The 21,782-nt window shown below is 42.7% G+C and overlaps 1 long non-coding RNA gene across 1 annotated transcript in view; it reads right to left on the reverse strand.

The window, feature by feature from the left end:
* LOC146855066 (uncharacterized) overlaps positions 1-21,782 on the reverse strand; it is a 260,943-nt gene that overhangs the window by 174,739 nt on the left and 64,422 nt on the right. Inside the window, exon 3 of the long non-coding RNA XR_014980781.1 lies at positions 1,462-1,530. This is a non-coding gene — a long non-coding RNA (uncharacterized LOC146855066). The remainder of the gene's footprint in view (positions 1-1,461; positions 1,531-21,782) is intronic.

Genomic DNA, 21,782 nt, shown 5'->3' on the forward strand with positions numbered 1-21,782 from the left:
GCACAGTTCTGCAAATGTGACTTTGTCAAATGATTTTTCCTTTATAAAAGAAGAAAAATTACTTACAAAGAAATAACTAGGCCCCTTCTGAAACTACAGGCCACCCACCACAATCAATTTTAAAAATAAAATAAAAGTACAAATAAATGCAGGTACATGGCCCCAATCAAACAAATAACGCCAGTTTTTCAACTTGTTCTGAAATCTCAAATACAAAGTCCTTAAATCCAATGGTATATGCAGCAGAGACAAAGAAAGGCCCGAAAGGCGGGCCAAACAGTCATGTGCACTTAGGAGTGGGCAAACCACTACTCCCCTGCTCCTCTGTTGTCAGAGCACCCTGCCCCAAATGCAAAGCTGCACCAGAAGGAAAGATAAAATGATAATAACGCAATTTATTATCATTTTATCTTTCCTTTACTTCACTTCAGCTCCTGAGAAAGAACCATATGATTCAGTGGGAGATGCACACAGGGAATCAGATCTGCTCATTGTGGTGAAGGTGAGGAAGACATTACCCAAAGAAGCCCTCACCCCAGCAGTACAGTAGTATCGCCAACATCAGCAACATCACAATGGCACAAGACTCAGGTTGAGACACCAAGGCAAGAGACTGCCCTCTGAAACACACATTGAGCCTACCGCTGTCTGCTCTCAAGAAGTCACCTGCATCAGTGGCACCAGAAAAGAAAAAAATCCAGGCTTCTATTCCTGGCATGTTTAGGCCAGAGAGGCAGTATAAACACAACCACCCAACAGCATGTTTGTATACCACGAAGCTAGCTAAAATGTTAGTGCTGGACCTCCTCCTTTTTTCTTTTGTGGAAGGGGTGGGTTTTCTTGAATTTGTGGTAGCCATCTGCCTAAAGTGGAAGGTTCCCAGCAGGTACTATTTTGCCAGAGTTGCTGTTCGAGTGCTACATCATGATGTGCTGGAATTACTTGGACAAGCTTTGCAGGACAGTGCTGTTCACACTATCCACCTGACGACAGGCATGTGGACCAGTTGCCAAGCCACTGATTACATGTGCATCACTGCACACTGTATCTATTTTGTGGGGGCTAGAGAAAAGATATCTGCAGGTGTTGACAGATGGTCAGGGCCTATCTGAATGACCCAAGCAGAGGTCTACCTTGATCAAAACCCATTGGTTTTTTGGTATAGGAAGAGACACCAATGGCCAGTGCTCAGCAGGCTGAGAATAAACTATAAGGCTTGCCTGGAAGTATCTCCGCTGGGCATGTTTTCAGTGCTGCTGGTGTCACAGTGAGAAGGACTCTCACCCCACAACATGGAGAGATTAACCAAGATTAAAATGAATCAGCACTTTATACCACCAGATTACTCCATACATGCTGTACGACAGGAGGAAGATGAGAGAGACTCAGGTCATGGAAGTAGTGTGTTAGATGACCTAAGACTGGGCGAACCACCTGAGTTTGAGGAAGAGCTCTACTTACCTGACTAGTAGACCTGGGCCAAAAACCATGGTACCATCACTCTCTATTGCTGATCTTCTTTCTTTGATACTAAAAAATAAAAGATATGGGTAGGGAAGCATTATTTAATTTTAGTTGTTTGTGTCTGGTTGACAAATTCAGCTCCACCATCTTACTCTTAGACACAATTTCATGCAGGATTTGAGTTGCAACAGTGTGCAAAGAAGAAGTCCCCCCTCACCCATTTCCCTCAAGGACATTGGAGATACAAACAAATTTGCGCATGCTTCCAGCCCTGGGCCTTGACTATGTATCCTTTCCTGGTTTATTATTTCCCTAGCCGGACATACCAACATTAATTTGTTTAGACTGGCCAATGTCTGTTTCTTGAACAATTGATCAGCAATGTACCACGGTCACGGTGACCATGCCTGAATTAACAGGTAAATGGCATGAGTTGCACACTGAGTGATTGTTGTTTGTGAGCATGTTGAGATGGTTTATGTCGTGGCAGGCAATGACACTGGGTGTTTGTATATCTGTAACTATTACGCTCAAATGTGTTTGTGATGATTTACAATGCAGTGGCCGACCACCACCTGATCATTTTTTCATGAAGGTAATTTTTCCTTCCTTTTTGAGGCTTTGTGAGATTTGTTCGCCGATGCCAGGTCGACTCCACACTGCATTGTTTTCTGCTTCAGTTTAACTTTATACTCAAAATGTCAGACACGACCAGTCCTTTAGAATAGATAACACAAACACAAATCTAGTCTACACAAAAAAAATGACTTGATGTTTCTCTTGTTGTGCATTAACTGCATTGTACTACAGGTTGATCAATTGCATTTGAGTCGGGACATAGTCAGTACGGAGTTAGACACCTTACTCAGAATCAGGAAGATCAGGGATGATGGTAGGACTCAGTGCGACTACTTCGAGAACAGCCACCATATGAAGGAAGTTTTCAACTCCAATGAAACCAACCGATTTGGTAAAAACTTTAAAGTGGTCTACCTAACTCTGTGAAGTGGTGGTAAGTGGTGACAGCATGCGTTGATTTTACTTGATTTGGGAAATGCAATGTTGCTGGGTGTGTGTGCTTAGTAAGTGCTATCCGACTCAAATTTAAAGCTAAGTGGTGGTTGGGTGGGGGGCCTGTTGTTGTAGGTAACTGGAGACAGACATTTAGTCATGGATGATCATCACTTTATGCACGTGCTGTTAGGCTACATATTATTGTTATGATTCATGATGATGAATTGATGATCATGACAGTTATGAGTTTGATCAGCCCTAGATTGATAGTTACATGCAGCCCCTTTTGGGTGATTTTTGGTTGTTGTAAAATTGCCCTCACCTAATAGTTCACACATCAGTCATAAAATTAATGAGAGCAAAAAGGACAATTCTTCTCTTCTCTCTTGCACTGCCTCTGAGTCTTCTCGGTGCACTCCTTATGAATTTTAACTTCTTTCTTTCTGCTTGATTGTACAATATCATTTTTGTTTTCCAATCTGCAGGCCCTCTTACCCTGCACCAAACTAGAAAGGCAACATAACACTCTTGCTTACCTTACTGGACCGCATCCATGCCAGGCACCCAAAATTGACAGACAGTCCAAGAGGTATGCAGATGCAACTCTCAATATGAAATACAGTATAGTTTTTTCTTTTAATAATCATTAGAAGCGTGTGTGTTGCTCGCGTGACTCCTACTTAATTTGTAATATATTTGCTATCTTTCAAAGCTAGGTAACACAATACATTTAGATATATAATGTTATGTAACTTGGGTCTCTCTGGGGGCAGACGGACAATTTAGTTTGGCTTGCATTTAAATTACCTGTACTCATTTCTTCGTTTCCTTTTACTCCCATAACAGATTTATGATGGTTGGCTGCCCATTACTCAGATGAATGTTGTCTTTGTGTAGTGTTTTCTTGACTTTATTAAACCTTTTCCCTAGTCCCCCTTCCTATCTATTCATCAAAAACCCCTACCCTCTTCTCCCATGCTGTGTGATATATTGAGGTGTGGCATAATTTACACCATCAATGGATCACACACTTGGTAGGGCGGATAGTGTGATAGCAACACTAACTCAGTGCAGGATTTTCAGTTTTTACTCCTATTACTGAAGCAATAGTCGGCACTAGCCCCGGTTACCCATCCATGCATGAAAGTGGCCAATATTTTACTTATAGAAGAACATCATTCATCACTATCATCATTCAGGCATTGTGTGTTGCATTAAATGCGTAACAAACAATAACTATGTCCTCCAGACTTTAAGTACTCCTCCTAACAAACCACAAAGCAAGACTAAAAGTCACTCTTGTTTCCTCAAACTACTAGCTCACCAACCATTGCTCTGACTAATTTAGTAATTATTCTGCATCAGGTATTCTTTGTTGTGTGCTAGTCTGGTATCAAGTGTGTAAAGCTAATAATACATAACACATTAACTCATTTTTTTTTTTATACAAATAGTTGCCTGTGATTAAAAATCCTTCTGATTAAAATCCTTCAGTTGGTGTTCAACTAGGTGAGAGTGGAACCTGATTTTTGATTCCTGCACTGCTGTTAGTGTGCTAGCCTGCTACCACTACCACCACGGCACATTTGCAAACCCTGCAGCCCTCTCTTCTTCTTCTATTCGGTAAGACAACTATAGTTCATTGTTCCACTAAGTTGTTGTAGGCAAGGCATTGGCAAACCCCAACACCCCCTTTAGTGGTCAGCATAGTTACAGACTGTAGAGACTAGGAGAGTAGTAGGCCAAAAGTACCACAGAAGCATAGTGCATACCTGATTGTTGTTACACACTATCAGCAAATTTTAAAAATAAGTTGCGCTAAAAGGCAGCTTTAAAAAGTAAAACACCTCCAAAGACCTTGATTAGACATTAGAGGCATAAATAAAGAAATATTAAAAAAAAATTCTAGACAAACAAAAACTCACCCCTTCCATCCACCCCCAACAGCAAGTGGCCCACCCCCTCCCCAAACAAATTAAATATCCCCATCCCCAACCATTGTCCGTGAAAAACAGAAGTCCAGAAACCCCGATCGCAAAATCCACAACACCATGCTTCCCACCCACAACAACAACCAAAAGAAAAGTTAAAGAAAAGTAAAAAAATGGACAGAGGTAACTAAACACAGCGCAGGATCTCCTTTTGGTGCCAGTCCATTCTTCTCTGTCAGGCTTTCAGGCGCACTAGCCTTGCCAGGATACAGCGCGTGTAGGGGGCGGTCTGAGACAGTAAGGGGAGCAGCTGTGTGGGTGGTTGGATGGCAGGCAGCTGCCTGCAGACTACAGCGCCGATGTTGCAGTTGGGATTGGGAAGCTGGAGGTGCTGGGTCCTGGCTGGGTCCCTGGACTGCTGCCTCCTCCTCCATCTGCTCCTGAGCCACCAGCCTCTGGTACTCTGCCTTTATCGCCTCCAGCTTCTGCTGCCCCAGCCGGGCTACTATATCCTGGCGAGTTGGATGATGTTGACCAGGAGTAGATAGAAAGAAAAAAGACAAATTGTAAACAATGCTCTGTCACTCTGTGCCAGAAACTAGTTTAAAATTATGTAGTAGGTGGCAGAGTAGCAGTATATTGCTGGTCCCCTAGGGCCATTAGATTAGAGTCACAGCCACCATTACCCATCTCTCATAAAACTTTAGGCAAATGTCAAAAGCTCTAACTGTCTAAAAGGAATTAAGGCAGAATAAACACAGAAACACACCAGTTTGCTTAAACTGCTATATTTATTTCTTTTGAAGGATTTCCTAGTAAACTGCTTAGTTGGTTTGGGGCTTCAAGAATTAGACCCATTTACTAATGAATGGTCTAGTTAGCTACAATAATGACTCTGATATTACCTTTTCCATTTGTATATTGTTAATTGGAGATCAGTCCACTACAAACTGTCAAAAGTGATTAAACACTTGTCTCATTCTCTGCACTGTTTGGGAGGCCTGTTGAATCTTGGATCAAGGTATTTATATTTTATCTTAATAGCTGGTCATACAAAATGTCAACAGGGATTGCAAACAAGAATCCTTGTGTTTCTATGTGCACGGTAATCTTGTTATCACCTCCGGCCAATTTAACCTGTAACTCCCTCAGCTATAACCTACATCCTTTCTTGTGTTAGTAGACAGTGGGAAAAGCGATGTACTGTAGTTCAGTCACTGAAAGGATGAAGAACTGAGATAAAGCTTTCGTATGTTCGTCACAGATTATCCCATCCACAGAAGTTAATCAAATTACATTATCCATTCAGCAGTGCATTGTTCTTCTAGTAATCCTAATCTTAATCGTTGGCTTTGATATGCACCATTAAAGCTTTACATTCCCCCATTCACTATTTCACCATGGAAAATTAATCCATCCATCCAAACATAGCTCCAGGCAAACCATTCACCAACATCCATTTACCCAGACTTGCATCATTGCTATCATCCATTCCATTCACCCATCCTGCTTTGCCTTAACCCATACGAGCATTCCTTAGTTTTAACCATCCTTCACCCAGCCATGCAGAATGATTCATATCATTATCATCACCTACCTAGCATCATTCTTTTCACACATGCATCCTTTCACTCATATATTACATACATCATGTCACCCATCCTGTCTCTTTCCATCCTGTTTTGTCTTTCCCATCAACCTGTCATTCTTAAAGTTCATTTATGAAACTTTGTTTGCTGAGTTGCAGATAGAATAGGACATAATAACTACTCAACTCCCACTGTATCTGCTAAAGCAGAGTGTTGTTAATAAGCCAGTCAACGCCCTCGTTAATAACGTATTACTGTTGAGTAAGCAACGTGACTTACCACTGCCCTCCCCTGCTGCCGCTGGTTCTCCCCCTCAATGACTGCTACAGCTGCTTCCCCTCCTCTAGCACCGCTGTCCCCGGCACTGGTGTTCTGTGCGGCTGGAAAAAACATTACACATTTATAATCTGAGATGCCAGATATGCCTACCCTGTTTTTTTTAAGCAAAATGTAACCGCAAAACAAAACATCACTACAGTTTAGTTACAGTTTCTTAATCTTCTATCAACATGCAAAACATCACTTTGGGCATCTTGCTGGTTGGTAATCATTGAAAAGCCAGGTAGTCAAGCGAAACAAAAGAATTTTTGTTCTTCTGGAGGGGAAGAGAAATAATGAATCTTAGTTATTGAAGCGCAATGAAGTGGTTCAATAATTGGTCAATGAAGGACATATGGTCTAAGTTGGCAAATGCAATGGGGCAGTTCTCCTCATCATACTTCCAAGTTCCAGCCATGCTGCACTGTAATACCTGCTGATATTCCATTACCAAATATGCACAACACTGGGGGGTCCACCATGGCCACTCTCTCGTTTTACAGTACTTTTTAAACTTGAGCAAGAATAAGAAGGCCTTCTCAACAAACATGTTTAGAATACTTTTATTGTATGCAATCTTCACATTAGAGTGCCAACCCAAAAATGGGTTCTCTGGGTCTTACCGTACCACCAGTCTATATAGGGAAAGCTTACTGACAAAGCAGAAGAAAAAAGAAGCTACAGACTAGTACTGATAGATTTGAAGTCAAGTACAGAAACTTGAAATATAGAGAAAGTAAAGTAAGTAATAAATAGGATAATGTAGGGATAAGAAGGATTTAGGAAACAGATCAAAGTGGAGTTGGGGAAAAATTCAGGCACAGTAAAAAGGAATTCAAATAATTGTAAATGTGCAGCGGTTAAAGAAGAATCAAGAAAAGATAAGGAAATAAATAATATTAACAGGAGAATGTACTGGGCCCAGCAGACGCATCTGGGCTCGTGGAGGCACCTCCATCCCCCTCACCTGCCTTCGCCATGGTGGTGGTACTCGCTGCCATATCCCTTTTGCCCCTGGATGCTGTTTTAAAAAATAAGCAAAATAAAATAAAATAAAAAGATTAGTGGTACAGGTAATCTCTGCAAAAAATAATTGACTGGGTGGGGCAAACGAGGTAACATTTGATTTAATGTTTGTAAATCAGATCTTCTCTCCTATTACTATTGTGCGCCTATTCCTTAATTTCATAACCCTACCCTATTCCAAGTTTCCTAAACTACATTGGATCTACTAATACATTTCAATGATTGATCTTTGCTTCTCATCTCATTTTGAAACTCAGTCTCAACCTTTGATGGGTCAGCTCAGTGTGCATTTTTTTTTCAATGCATACATGCTGGTGCATGCATACTAGTTACTAATACTTTCTACACACTGGTAAATCACTTGGGGTTGGCGCTGTATGAGCTACAAAAAAAATAAAGGCACAGGGAAGTGAAAGTAGAACAGGCTAGCTCACTCTCTAATACACCACTATCTCAGTGACAGGACAGAGGAGTCTTTGCATGATTTAAATAAACAGTCCAAGTGAGCACCAACAACACGATTAGGATTAGCACAGCCGAGCACCTGTCTACTCTAGGATGATCTGATCAGATAATATTTGTAACATAAACTTAACTTACCTGAGTGTGAGCAGCATACTTGCTAATTTGGAAAAAATATTAGCATAGCTAGAACACAATAAATAAATAATTATTACTCACCGAGCCCCGCAACCTCCATGCACAGCAGGTCAAGCAGGTCCTGATCCCGGTCCAAGATATCCGCCCACTGGTGCATCAGCTGCTGTTGGGCTCACTTAATGCCTGAACAGAGGTGAACTGCCTGGCACGACCTCTCCCAGTGTTGCTTCCACTCTCAGTGGATGTAGCTGCTGCAGTGCCTGCCGCCTGCTGCCAGGGTGGAGGAAAGGTGGCTCTGCACATAAAAAAACAGTGCTGCCACCTCCACCTTTATGAAAAGTGCGCAGGGCTGCAACCCTTCTCTGTGCAGACTACCGCAAGGTTGGCGGCTGGGGCTGGTAATTCGGGGGGGGGGCAGGCTCTGCCAATTCCCTGCTCTGCCATGATGCTGCATGGGAGTCGGGGGAGAGGAGAAAGTAGAAAAATGAAAAGGAAGGGAGTAAAAAGAAAGTGAAGCAAAAAAGAAAGTACAAAAAGTCAAGCAAAAACAAAAAAAAGGTAGAAATAAACAAATTCAAAAACACAAAGACATAGGGCAAGGATACAATAAAAAATGAGGGGCAGATAGGTTTTAGAGTGGTAGAATTAAGAAGAGAAGGAATAGATAAAATAGGCCCAGCATTATATAAACAGAGCAAAAACCAAGATGGCCGCACCCATGCAAACCGCTTGGTGCACTTCGCATGCAATTTCCTACATGAGAATGCATATCAAGTTATGTTTAATGGAAAACATAATGTGAAAAGAACGTGACAAGTAACTCCGGCCACTCTTGGGGCTCCATTTAGCTCGCTGTGAATTTTAACCATTTGCATAGTTCTGCAAAGCGGTACTCTGCAAACTCCTCCCACCTCTATCCTTGAATCTTCATCTTGACCCAGGACTACCAGCAGTGACTTCAAGGGCTAGTTTGCTGACCTCCTGTTCAGAGCCACAGGGTTATAAAAGGCTCCCACCATCTTGAACCCTCACTTGGACCCAGCCTGAGTGAGTCCTGACGGCCCAAGAGGTACCCCACCAGTACTTGACCCTGTTGGAATCGAAAATGTTTATGGTCGACTTCCCTTTGCATTGTACGATTTAAGTTAGCATTTGCTGCATAATTTTGCATTCAGCCGCCATTTTGTACTATAATTGAAATTAAGCTTCTGTCTCATACTGCCTGACTCAGCAGAAAGCAGCCTCAATTGTTTTTTTTTTTATTTCTCCAAGGTTGACCTTCGCTGCACTAATGATTAGACTGCTCAATTAACGCATACCTTTCCTCATAGATTGGCCTGATCCCGCTCTCAGGGAGGCGGGCACATGCAGAGCAACCTTTAAACTGAGATAGAATGTACCCGGTTTCAGAATGGTAGTTCATCCCTCTATGTCTCCTTTGTTCATCAGCTACTAACTGGAAAATTCCAGTCTCGGCGTGCCTTTGGGGGTATTGGAAATGTATATCTAATATGACCATGTTGGTGAGGGTCAGTCCCTCTGCAGCAATCTAAGGAGGCTGGTCAGACCAGACTCGGCTCGAGACCATACTAATAATTAACTTTGGTTTGTATTCTCTACAGTCTGACTGACTCTTCATTTGTATGGAAGGGTGAGAGGTGGTAGTGGGTGGCCCTAATCCGGTCACTTCCTTCAGTTGGCCGCGAAACAGGGACCCCATCGGGTGTGGCCCTTCTTCGTCCACGGACGGGTGAGGAGGTCTGGGCCGCGTCGGATCAGACTGGCGGACCTGGGATCCCTGCATGACAGAGTCTGATACTCGCAGCTGCCCTGTCTGTCTGACCGGGCGGTGCCTCGACCAGTGGTCATCCCGGGCTGGGGTCCTGAACGTGAGCCCATAAGATGTGTTCGGGGGCGCTATTTGGCTTTTACTCAGTTTTCTCGTTTTGTTTCTGCTTGATTCTCTCCGCCACTGCGTCGAAATATTTTGTAAATCTGCAGTTTAATTGGGTCTCCTGCGGGTTAAAGCATAGTTTGACTGCATGCCTACAGGTTCTAATGCCCTTCTGATTCCATATTACGCGTAATAGGGATCTCCTCTGTCCATTAAGTTTGGGCAGATACATACTATGTGGACTAGGTCTTCAGGTCCTGTGTTGCAGAGACGGCAAGTTTTATCTTCCTGAGTCCGTTTCCATGGGGCCAGGTGGGGGAGAATTGGTAGTATACCGAGTCGCAGTTTTAAAAATTTCTCTTTGATCTTCTGTGTGAATCCTTGATCCATATACGCTTGAATCTTTAATGATTTGTAGTCGCTTAGGACTGTCCATCCATGTGCTCTTTTTGCTAAAGTTTCTTTATCCTCTAATAGTGATGTTGTTTTTGTCGTCTTTGTTACTAGTTTTTTAAAACGTCTATGGTCTACAGGGGTGTTCCAGAGGTCTGTCAGTTCAAGTACTTCTAATGATTCCATCAGGTATTTCCTTGCGTTTGACCGTTCTCGACGTTGCAGCTCAATCCAGAGATAGGCATTTAAAGTGCCTTGCTCGGCGTTTCTAATCTTATGCCAGCATTTTATGAAGCTGCCCCTTCTTTCTACTGTCTGTTTTTGAACCCCGAACTCTAATCGAATTTGGGCAGGAGATACATAGTTAGGTAATCGAAAGATGGTCCTGTAAGTTTTACTAATCACATTATCAAGGGTAAGAGCATCTTTTCCGAGCGTTGATTCGCTCCTGTATGTTAGCGTCGGTTGAAGGCGAGCTCTCAATACTTGTAAGAGCGGATCAAGCGTATAGTCTGGCAATATTTTCTTCAAGGGGATCATCGCGAGACGACTCATGGAGCCTTTCCGTTGTAGCATCCCTAATTGCGGTTTAAATGAGCCTCTGCTATCTACTAGGACTCCCAGATATTTATAGCACGTTACATGGTCCAATGGTCTGACCATTTGGTTCGAAGAGTCGGCAGTGGAGAATAAATTTGTTTGATCTGTGTGCACCAGGTGAGTTGGCTTTGGTTCTTTGTGGCTTTGGTGGCATTTTGGTTTGTGTTTGGTACGGTCTGGGGATCGTTTTTGGACAAGTGCTTGAATTTGTTTGAGTTCTTTGTGAACATGGTACCACTTTGGTTTGTATTTGGTGAGGTCTGAGGGCCAACTTTGGTAAGATTATGCAAATATCTGCTCAGCATGAATAGTTCACTTGTTTTCTTTTTTTTTAAATGCAGTGCATTAGCAAATTGTTTTGTTTGGGCTGTCGTTGTTGTTCTATTGATGCTCGTTTGGAAGAAAGTCAGCCTGTGCCTCCAGAAGGCACTCCCAACTTTGACATTTCTGTGAAACATGGCCTTGACCCTATTATGTTTAGTACAGTATAGCACAAATATATGAAGGACAATGCCGAGTTGCAGTGGCCGTTGACAGGCACTTTCGATGAACAAAAACATAATTTTCTGCAGGATAAATTGTTTGCAAAAAGAAGTAGGCAGTTGATATTTGATTCCCTTAGAACATGGCAAAAAGTAGCTAAACAAAAACAAATAAAAGCAGGAAAGGAGGCTCTGAAGGGGAAGATGCAGACAGTGACTCAGACAGCTGTAGCATATGATAGAGAGAAAGCAGAGAAAGGGATAGAGTGTGCCAATAGGAAGTTTCGATTGCAATGTAAAAAGTCTTATGTTGCTCGAGAAGAAAATGATACATTTGTGGAGTAATTGTTAGATACTCAACCTCCATCCCATACGCCCCGCAGAAAATATATCCTGCCATTCCCTAGCTTCAACAGCCCGTTTCCACTGCTTCTGTTTCTGTTTCTGCCGTTATTGACCCAGCTGCTTTGGCCACTGCGCATTCTGTCCTTTCTGTGGCTTCACCTTCTGCGCCGGCGATGACTGCTCGTCTCCCTCCTATGCCTATTGCTACAGCATCTTTCTCTCCAGCCCTCACACCCACGACACAGCCTCTAATGACATTGGTGCCTGTTCCTTATTTTACGACTCCTTCCCTGTTCCTCCATTTCCCAAGAGTACTGAGTAGAGGAACGCCCGTAGGTGAATCAGGGGACGGGGACTGGGCAACTGCTAGGGAGCGAATGGGGCGGAGATTGATACGATCTGATGTGGGAGAGGAAGAGAAAAAGGTGGTAGTGCTGGAGCAGAGTTTTCTGTTGAAAATTTATCGAGTTTTAAGCTCCAGTTTCGTCTATATGTTTTGATTTTAAAACACTAATTTGAAACGACTAATTAATAGTTTGTTTTGTCTGGATTAACCAACATTTACTAATGGGAAAAACTACACGTGGGTTGCATACATGTTGCTTAATAATAATGTGCAAGTTAATTAAATGAGTGTTTGTGCGTTTAAAATAACGTGTACTAATGCTTTATTGCGTTGCTAAAGGCTAGATAATTACATACACATAAGGGTATTAGTGGGGTTTAACACTGTACAATCATTATGATGTGGTAACGTTGTTTGTGTCTCTTTTAATTAAGATGGTCCGTTTTGGCCTAAAACAAGATGGCTGCCATTTACAGCCTGCACTCGAGTGATCGAATTTTGACGAGAGGCCTTGCTGAACATGGTCGAGAGTCACCTGACCACAGCCTTTGCCTGGGTAGAAAGTTTTCCGTGAGGACAGCAGCTCCGGGAACGAATCCAACTGTCCTTGGACAAGGATAAAGCCACAATGAACAATGACAATGCTGCGGTGGCTCTGCTAAGATATCAAGGAAGAATATTTACGAAAGAAACATTTGCAAACTCGAGTTTCCTTCTTCCGTCTTTTTATTTTTGTGATTTTTCCTGAGCGGAGGTTTTCTAAATGTAACCAAGAGACTTCCTTTCCTGCTCGCTCTGCTCAGTGGCTCAACGGATATCTAACATTTGTTTGTAACTTTTATTTGTTATTTTTCCTATAAAAATGTTAGACTAGAGAGGGTCCATGTTCTTTGCGCTCTTTACATTCATCGCGTTCCTTGCGGTCATCGCGTTTTGGACTTCATGCTGAGGACGGCAGCTCGAGAGACTTTACCGAGAGACCTGTCCTGACCCATTTAGCTAGAATAGGTAACTATGAGAATAACGATTTGCTAATGATTGATTTTCCATATGAATTAATTTTAGATAAACAAGCATTTGTTTGAATACCAGTGTCGGGTGTTTATTCCTTTGTCATTTATTGAGTTTCAAATGTATTTCCTATGTTTAAAATCATGACTCAAGGCAATGTCATTAAGGTCGCATTGACCTCATTGTAGATGCAGATTGGTTTAGGTTTCCTCTCCTATATTCAGTGTGGATAGAGTAATAGCGTGAATTTAGTGTTATGGGCCCTAGCCTATGATGAGTGACTGCGTGTGTGACTGTAGATTTACTCTGTCCGTGGAAGCAGGGAGAATTTATATGCGCCGATCTGCAGCAGTTTCCTGGTAGCAGTATGATGGTTAGATTATTGTCTTGATCTGATTAGATTGCTTGTACAAAGGCTTTTGATTTATTGATTATTGATTGATGTTGGTTTATGTACTAATACTATATGTTGAGGTCATCGTATTGAGTTCTATGTAGTGTGTACGGCTTCTGGAACTTGGGAGCTGGTGGCGGTTCCGTAGTAGGGCAGAGGGAAGTAAGTGCTGCTCTCGGGAAAAACGGGATTGTTGGCCCTGTACGTATGCGGGGAAAAACGTGTGACAATTGAAGTTGCGCGTCACATTGTCTGGGTTCGGAATCAGTGACATCGTTGTGTGTTACTATTAGGGACATATTTTCAGTATAAAAGGAGTGTGTATGGTAGCGAAGGTTATCTGTGAAACTCTGGTCTTAAGTCCCAGGGATCCGTAAGGTTCGCCGTTAAAGCTTATCGCTGGAGTAGTAATAGGTATTCTCTAAGCTTGTCTGAAGGACTGGGCAGAGGTAAGCTACTTGGTTAACGTGTGTTATAATTCTGTAGTGGGACAGATTGGTTGCTGTTCTCAGGAAAGGCAGGATTCTGTGTGTATGTGCTATATTTTCTGGTGTGAAAGTGCGTGCATGTATGAGCATTTAATTGATTGTAAGACTCTTTGGAGCAGTCCTAGAGGAAACAGTTAATGGATGCATGTTAGAAGGGCAGAGTAGAGGGATGTACTACTGTGTCAACGAAAGTGATTATTCCGTGTTGGAGCAGAGGTAAGCGCTGTTCTAGAGAGAAGCGGGATTCTTGTGAGAAAGATTTTCTTTACTATTCTGTGATTAGCGAGGCAGACAATGGAGATGTTTAAATGTTGTAACTAATAGATTTTGTAGAATCTGAAACGAAGTCTACTGAGAAGGTTTTGTAAAGGAGGGGTAGACGAGTGACAGGAGACAGGAGCAGAAGCGACTGCAGCGACTGCTGACGTCATTCAGATCGCGCTGTGATTGGATAGTGGCTCAGAACAGTGCTCGCGCTAGGATTGGTGCGTTAGTGTGAGCCGCGCAGGGATTGGAAGGATTACAGAGTGACGTAGACGCTCCAGGATTGGTGCGTTGGTGTGAGTCGCGCTGTTATTGGACAAAAATTTGCACAGTTGCGGAAGGGACTGGAGAATATTGATAAACGTTAAAATGTATTATCAACCGGAGGAAAAGAAGAAAAAATCTTTGTTCGGTAAATTAAAAAGGTGGTTCGACAAAGATAAAAAAGTAATAACTAGAGAGGGTGAATTGCTACCTCCGACGAGAACTCCTGCATCCTTCATGGTTGCGAAATATGGGTATCATACCTGTATATGGTTGGATAACTGGGCTAAGTATACTAAGGATGATGGTGTCTTAGCATTCCCGGAACATGGTTCATTTAATCTGGCCGTGTTGAGAAATTTACGGGAAAAGATGATGTGTCTAGAGCCTAGACCAAGGCCGACACAGTTTGAGGCGTTGGTGGAATGGGAAGATGAAGTGCATGAGCGAGAAAAGCAGAGGAGTGGAGGCAATTATAGGTCCTTTTTTGGGAGAAAATATGATCGTGAGACTCATCATGATCGAATGCGGAGATGGCGAGATGCTAGTATGTCAGAGGGATTATATCCTATGAGGACTGTTGAAGAAGCGGAAGGGAGGAAAGGTGCAGGAAAGGTGCCTGATACGGAAGTGAGAAGGTATGGGGCTAATGATTACGAGGATGAGGTCTTGGATGACATTATTTACAAGAGACCACCTCCGTATAGGCCGGAACCAGAAGAGAGTACGCCAGTTTCTACTCCTGTAAGAGATACTTTGCGAATTATTAAAACTGAAGCTGTGACACCTGATCTGAAAAGTGGTAGCTCTTTCACGGAAAGGGAGAGAGAGAGAGAGCGAGAGAGAGAGAATCGAGTCAGTGAAGAGGAAACAAGGGAATTAGCCAGAACAACATCTGAGCTGACTGAGAAAATCCGCGAGCTGACGAAAAATCTTGAAGCAGTTACGGTGCCTGTAACTATTGGTCCGGTGGTGCCTATTTTTGATAAACAAAGAATGGGTGAGAATAATTTGACAGTTCCTTATGTTGGAAATGGTTTGGTTGGTACTTGTACTTTGGAGGAATCAAGAGTGAGAACAGGAGGAAATGATTTGAGGCAGTCGAGACATGACACATGTGGTGGAGGACTAGATGTGCAGCCTAATTCAGGATTGAATATTGGTTGTTTGGGAGGAACAATTTTGGAACCACAGAGGATGACAGAACAAGTGGGTGCAGTGAAAAGGTCTACTGAAATAACAGCTGAAGATCTGAATGATTGGTTGAAAGTTCTTCAAAAGAAGGATAAAGATTCACAGGCAATTGATGTAGCTAGGTTGCGCATAGAATTGGAGGAGCTTATTGCAGGGACAATTCCTACAGATATACTCAAAAACCATCATGATGGAGAGTTGTTATTTATGTGCAAAAGTATCACCTGGAGGGCTAAGAGTACACATGACAGGTTAAAAGCCATAGCGAGTGAACAGGGAGTTGACATGGATAAGGTGAAAGCTTTGCAGAAGCCTTACAGGGTGGATTTTACAGACAAAGATATTGAAAATCTAAATGGTGCTGGCAGAACAGGACAGATTAAGGAAATTATTGCCTTATTGAGAAAATGAGGTGATGTAGAAAAGTGGAAGGATAGATGGTACAAGAAAAGGGAAGATTCAGTGGACAAGACTTACTCAGCTTTTCCTGTGAGAGAAAAGGAGAAAACAGTGGATGCTTATCCTATGAGAGAAATTCCTGGAGGAGGATATGTACATGTCCCATGGACTAGACAGGATATTTTATCATTTACGAATGATTTTCCTCGACTGAGAGAAAAGCCCCTCGAGTGGTATAGGCAGGTAGACAGGTTTGTGAAATTGTCAAAAGTGCTGTGGGTTGACCTGAATAGTCTGTTTGATATAATTGTTCCAGCAGACTTGTGGGCTGAGTGTAAAATAGTTGTAGATTGGCCTGTTAAGGAGTATCCAAGAGATCCGAAAACAGGAACACCAGATCCAGAGGTTATGAAAAAATATGAGCAGGTAATTGTGTTCCTGAAAAATAAAGTACCCCCGAAAGAAACAGACTGGGTTAAGATAGATCGAACACATCAGGAAGCAAAAGAATCAGTTCATGCTTTTACGAAAGGCTGATACTGGCCTTTAAACAGTTCAGTGGAGATGAACACCTGGGTGACAAGGATTTGAGTCATTTTGTATACAGGTTTGTATATGGCCTGAGACCAGAAATTAGTGAAAGAATACGTGAGCATACGGTTGACTGGCAGAGTAAAAATATTGATGAAATCCTGAGACATGCAAAGTACTTCAGTGATGAGATTGAAGCAAAACAGAGAAAGCTGAAAGAGAAAGCAATGTGGGCACAGGTGAAAGTTGCTGAGAGACAAGAAGCACAGTTGATGGAACAGGCAAATAATCCAGGAATTAGACCTAGATTTGCAGGAAAAGGAAAGGGGAATTTAGAGGAAGCAAAGAAGAAGTTCCCTTGTCACAACTGCGGACAATTGGAGCATTGGAGATCCGAGTGTACCAATCCACCATTAGTGAGTAATGAAAATAAACCATTAAATCAACAGGTGCAGAACGAGGGGTGTAATCAACAGCAGCAACAGCAGAAGGTTGTCAGACAGCAGAGTCAAGAGCCAAAACCGCCCTTGCCGCAGAATAGAGGGTCCCAAAAGTATAACCAGGACTCAGGATTCTACAATGATGAGCAGGTAAACAAACCGAGACGTTCTAACCTGGTACAGCAGTACTGGTTAAAGAATGAGGGGAGTGAGTCTGAAGGGGACTATTGACGGTGCCGAAGAGAGGAGGAAGAGTGCATACTTGGTGCAACTCTAGAAATAGACCAGACAGGACCATTTGTAGATGGGAAAATAAATGGGGAGAGTGTTACTTTTTTGGTGGACACAGGTGCGACGAGATCAACTGTCAGGTCAGCAGATATTAGAAATCTTCCTCTCTCGGACGAAGCAATCCAAGTAGTTGGTGTAGCCAATACACAGATTAAGACTCGACTTACTGAACCAGTAAGGGTAAGAATAGGGACATTTTCAGACATGCACAGATTCGTAGTCTGTGACACCAGTCCAGTGAACTTGTTAGGTAGGGACTTATTGTGCAAAATGAATTGTACAATTTTTTGTACTCCGGAAGGAATAGCTTTTAAAACACCAGATGAGGATGTTTTGTACCGGATGACTCTAGATAATAGAGAGAGTGAGATTGTTGGTACATATGCTGTGTTTAATCCAGATGATTTGCCTCAGGAGTTGAGACACACAGTGAAAACAGCGGTTTGGGATTTTACTGGAGAAGATGTGGGATTGATGAATAATGTAGATCCAGTAAAGATTTCAGTAAAAGAGGGAATCACTTACCCTAATATCCCACAGTACAGACTGACACCAGAGATAATTGAGGGAATAACCCCTATAATTGACAAGATGATTCAACAGGGTGTTTTGAGAGAGTTACTGAGTAGCCTGTGTAATTCACCGATAATGGGGCTAAAGAAACCTAATGGAAAGTTCAGGATTGTGCAAGATTTGAGAAAAGTTAACAAAATTGTGGTGGCGTGTTGTCCCATTGTGCCAAATCCTTCAGTGATTTTGTATCAGATTCCTCATGATGCTGAGTGGTACACAGTGATTGATTTGTGTCATGCTTTCTTTTCAATTCCATTGCATCATGACAGCCAGCCGATTTTTGCATTCCGGTTTGGCCAGCGTATTTTAGCATGGTGTCGTATCCCACAGGGGTATACAGAGAGTCCTTCGATATTCAATCAGTTGTTGAAAAAGTCATTGGAGAGTTTGATCATGCCTGAAAGCTCAGTACTAGTGCAGTACATCGATGACTTACTTGTGGCATCAAAGACTCGTGAAGCTTGTGAAGTAGATACCATAGCTTTACTGAATCATCTGGCAGATGGAGGGTTAAAGGTATCTCCAGCCAAATTGCAATTTTGCAAGAGAGGTGCATTATCTTGGACACAATATTGAAAAGGGTCTGAGAAAGGTGACTGATGACAGGATCAAAATTATCAGAGGAATGAGAGCCCCGATGACCCAGAGAGAGGTGAGGATGTTTCTGGGGATGGTGGGTTATTGTCGTCAGTGGATAAGTAATTTCTCCCTGATAGCAAAACCACTGATTAAGCTGACTAAAAGTGAGGTGAGAGACCCATTGGAGTTGGATGGAGAACAAATGGCAGCATTTGAAGAGTTAAAAAGCAGAATGTGCGAAGCCCCTGCTTTGGGAATGCCAGACTATGAGAAAGAGTTTGAGTTGTACTGCAGTGAGAGAAATGGATGTGCACTTTCAGTGTTAATTCAGAAGCATGGACAACTGAGAAGGCCGATTGCGTACTTCTCATCGACACTTGACCCCGTAGCTGTGGGTTTGCCAGGTTGCCTGAAAGCGGTAGCTGCTACATGCAGAAGCTTGGAACAGAGTGAGGGCATAATAATGGGATATCCTGTAAGGGTGTTCGTACCTCATGATGTGGCAATTCTTTTGATAAGAAGCAGGACTCAGTACATGTCACATAGTCGCCTGACTAAATATGAGAAAATCATTCTGGCAGCATCAAATGTGACTCTTGAGAGATGTGTGAATGTGAACCCAGCAACGTTGTTACCAGATGCTGACAATGTGAATGTGGGAGATGATGTTGATCATGATTGTTTGGATGTGCTTGATTACTGCACAAAGCCAAGACCAGACATAAGAGATTTGCCGTTGCCTGAGAGTGATCATGTGCTGTTTGTGGATGGATCATGTCTGAGAACTGATGATGGTGTGCTAAGTGCAGCATATGCGGTGTGCAAGGTTTCAGAAGTTATGGAAGCTTCGCCTTTGAAAGGAGTGAGATCTGCTCAAGTGGCTGAATTGGTAGCATTGACGAAAGCTTGCAAAATTGGAAAGAATCTGAGAGTGACTGTGATGACTGATAGTCAGTACGGATTTGGAGTTGTTCATGATTTCGGCCAGCTTTGGCTACAGAGAGGTTTCTTGACGTCGAGTGGGACTCCAATAAAGAATGCTGAAGTGATTGGAAAATTGCTTGAGGCGATACAGCTGCCTAAGGAGTTAGCAGTTGTGAAGTGTGCTGCTCATGGACAAGGAGATGATTTTGTTACTCTTGGTAATCGTTTTGCCAACGACATAGCACAATATTGTGCTAAGAACAATCATTCGATTAATAGGGCACGAGAGAGGGAAATGTCTTTTTGTCCTGTGATGTTTACTAATGTCTTGGAAACGTGGGATGAAGTGAAACAGTTGCAGGATGAGGCAGGAGATGAGGAAATGAGAGATTGGATCAAGGCAGGTTGTGCCCCAAGAGAAACAGATCATGTTTGGATCTACAGAAATGGTAGACCAGTCATGCCTAACTCAATGCTGTCGACAATGGCAAGAATGTATCATGGCCAAGGACATTTGGGAAGGGACGCAATGATTAGGTCCTTTAAGCAAACCTGGTACAATGCAAAGTTCAGGTTGATTGCAGAGAGCATTTGTCAGAGATGTTTGATTTGTCAACAGTTCAATACTGGGAAAAAGACAGTGGTGAGCCTAGGAACAATAGGCAGAGCAGGAGGTCCTTTTACCAGAATGCAAATAGATTTCATTGAAATGCCCCAAGTGAATAAATTGAGGTATGTTCTAGTGGTAGTCTGTTTGTTCTCAAGATGGGTGGAGGCCTATCCGACTAGGAGAAATGATGGAATAACAGTTGCAAAGTTACTGTTAAGAGAATTGATTCCTAGGTACGGGTTCCCAGTGACGATTGAGTCTGATAGAGGTGGACACTTCTATAATGAGCTCATGGGTTTAATTTGTGAAGCATTGAGCATACAGCAGAAGCTACATTGTGCATACAGACCAGAGGCTTCTGGAGTCGTGGAGCAGATGAATGGCACAATAAAAAACCGAATTGGTAAGATGTGTTTAGCCACTGGAATGAAATGGCCTGATGTCTTGCCTCTAGTGCTGATGACTATTAGGTCTACTCCAGATAGAACCACAGGTTTGAGTCCGCACGAAATCTTAATGGGACGTGCGATGAGACATGCATTTGTGCCTGTCAACAAGTTGATGACAATAACTGATGACATGATTTTGGATTACTGTAAAGGCCTGGCTGACGCAGTTCATTCTGTGTTTCACCAGGTTGGAGAAGACGCTACTACACTTGAGAAGAAGCAAGCCCATGATCTGAGTCCAGGGGACTGGGTGAGGATTAAGGTGCACAGGAGAAGAAATTGCTTGGTTCCAAGGTGGGGAAGGCCAAGACAAGTCATTCTGACTACGACAACTGCAGTAAACTGTGCCGGTGTGAAAAACTGGGTGCATGCGAGTCATACTCTGAGAGTTCCAAATCCAAAAGAAAGGACTGGTAAGGAGTATTTTGAAGAGTCAGATTCCAGTGATGATGCAGAAACTGAACCAGTGAGAAGGGGGAAAAATCCTGAAAGAGGTGAAGGAGAAAGAGAGTTGAGTGATTCTTTCCCTTTGCCAAGAGAGGCTTCAAGAGAAACATTGAGAGTCTCAGAGGAGAGATCGGATTCTGTAAGAGTGCCTGATGTTCCAACAAGCAGTAGAAGAGAAAGGAACAATTCCACAGAGACTACTCCTGAATCAGATGAGGAGGTTGAGATTCCACTTGAGATTATACCTGAAGAAGCAGGGTCAGAAGAAGTTAGAGAGGGACAGACTGCGGAAGACCCCCAAGGAGGTGTAGGGAACATTCCTGATAAGCTAGGTGAAGGGACAAGTAGACAGCAAGAAGATTGCGTGTCGGAGACCCGAGGAGGGACAGAATTAGGGAAGTCTCAATCAGTGGTGGGAAAGACTGTGGAGCGAAAGAAAATTGTTGAAGAACAAGAGGCAAATGAGACAGAATCGGATGAAAGTGACAATGAAAAATCAGAGGGTCGAGTTCTGAGAAAGAGAACTTGGATCGGAGAAAGAAACAACAAGGAGGTGAGACCAAAAAGGGTTGTAAGAGGAGATCTTTGGCCCAACAGGATAAAGAGACTGAGATACAGATTGACACGAGCAAATTCATCAAAAGCTGAACAGGTGAACGAGGTGTCCAGTCAGAATCAAACAAAGGGTGAAAAACAAAAGGTTACAAAAGAACCAGAGGAGATCAAAAGAATCAGAAAACCTAACCAGAAGTATAGGTCACCGGAATGGACGTACGTGGCACTGTCTGAAGGTGAAGAGGCAGATAGTCAAGGAAATCCAGAGGGGACTGTACAAGAAGTGGTTGAGGAGGAAACTGTTGGAGTCTTAAAAGTTATCCTGACTGACATTGGAGAAGAGTCGGATGCACAGGATGTTGTTGAT

This window comes from Triturus cristatus, chromosome 4_1 (genome assembly GCF_964204655.1).
Source record: "Triturus cristatus chromosome 4_1, aTriCri1.1, whole genome shotgun sequence".
Taxonomy (NCBI): Eukaryota; Metazoa; Chordata; class Amphibia; order Caudata; family Salamandridae; genus Triturus; species Triturus cristatus.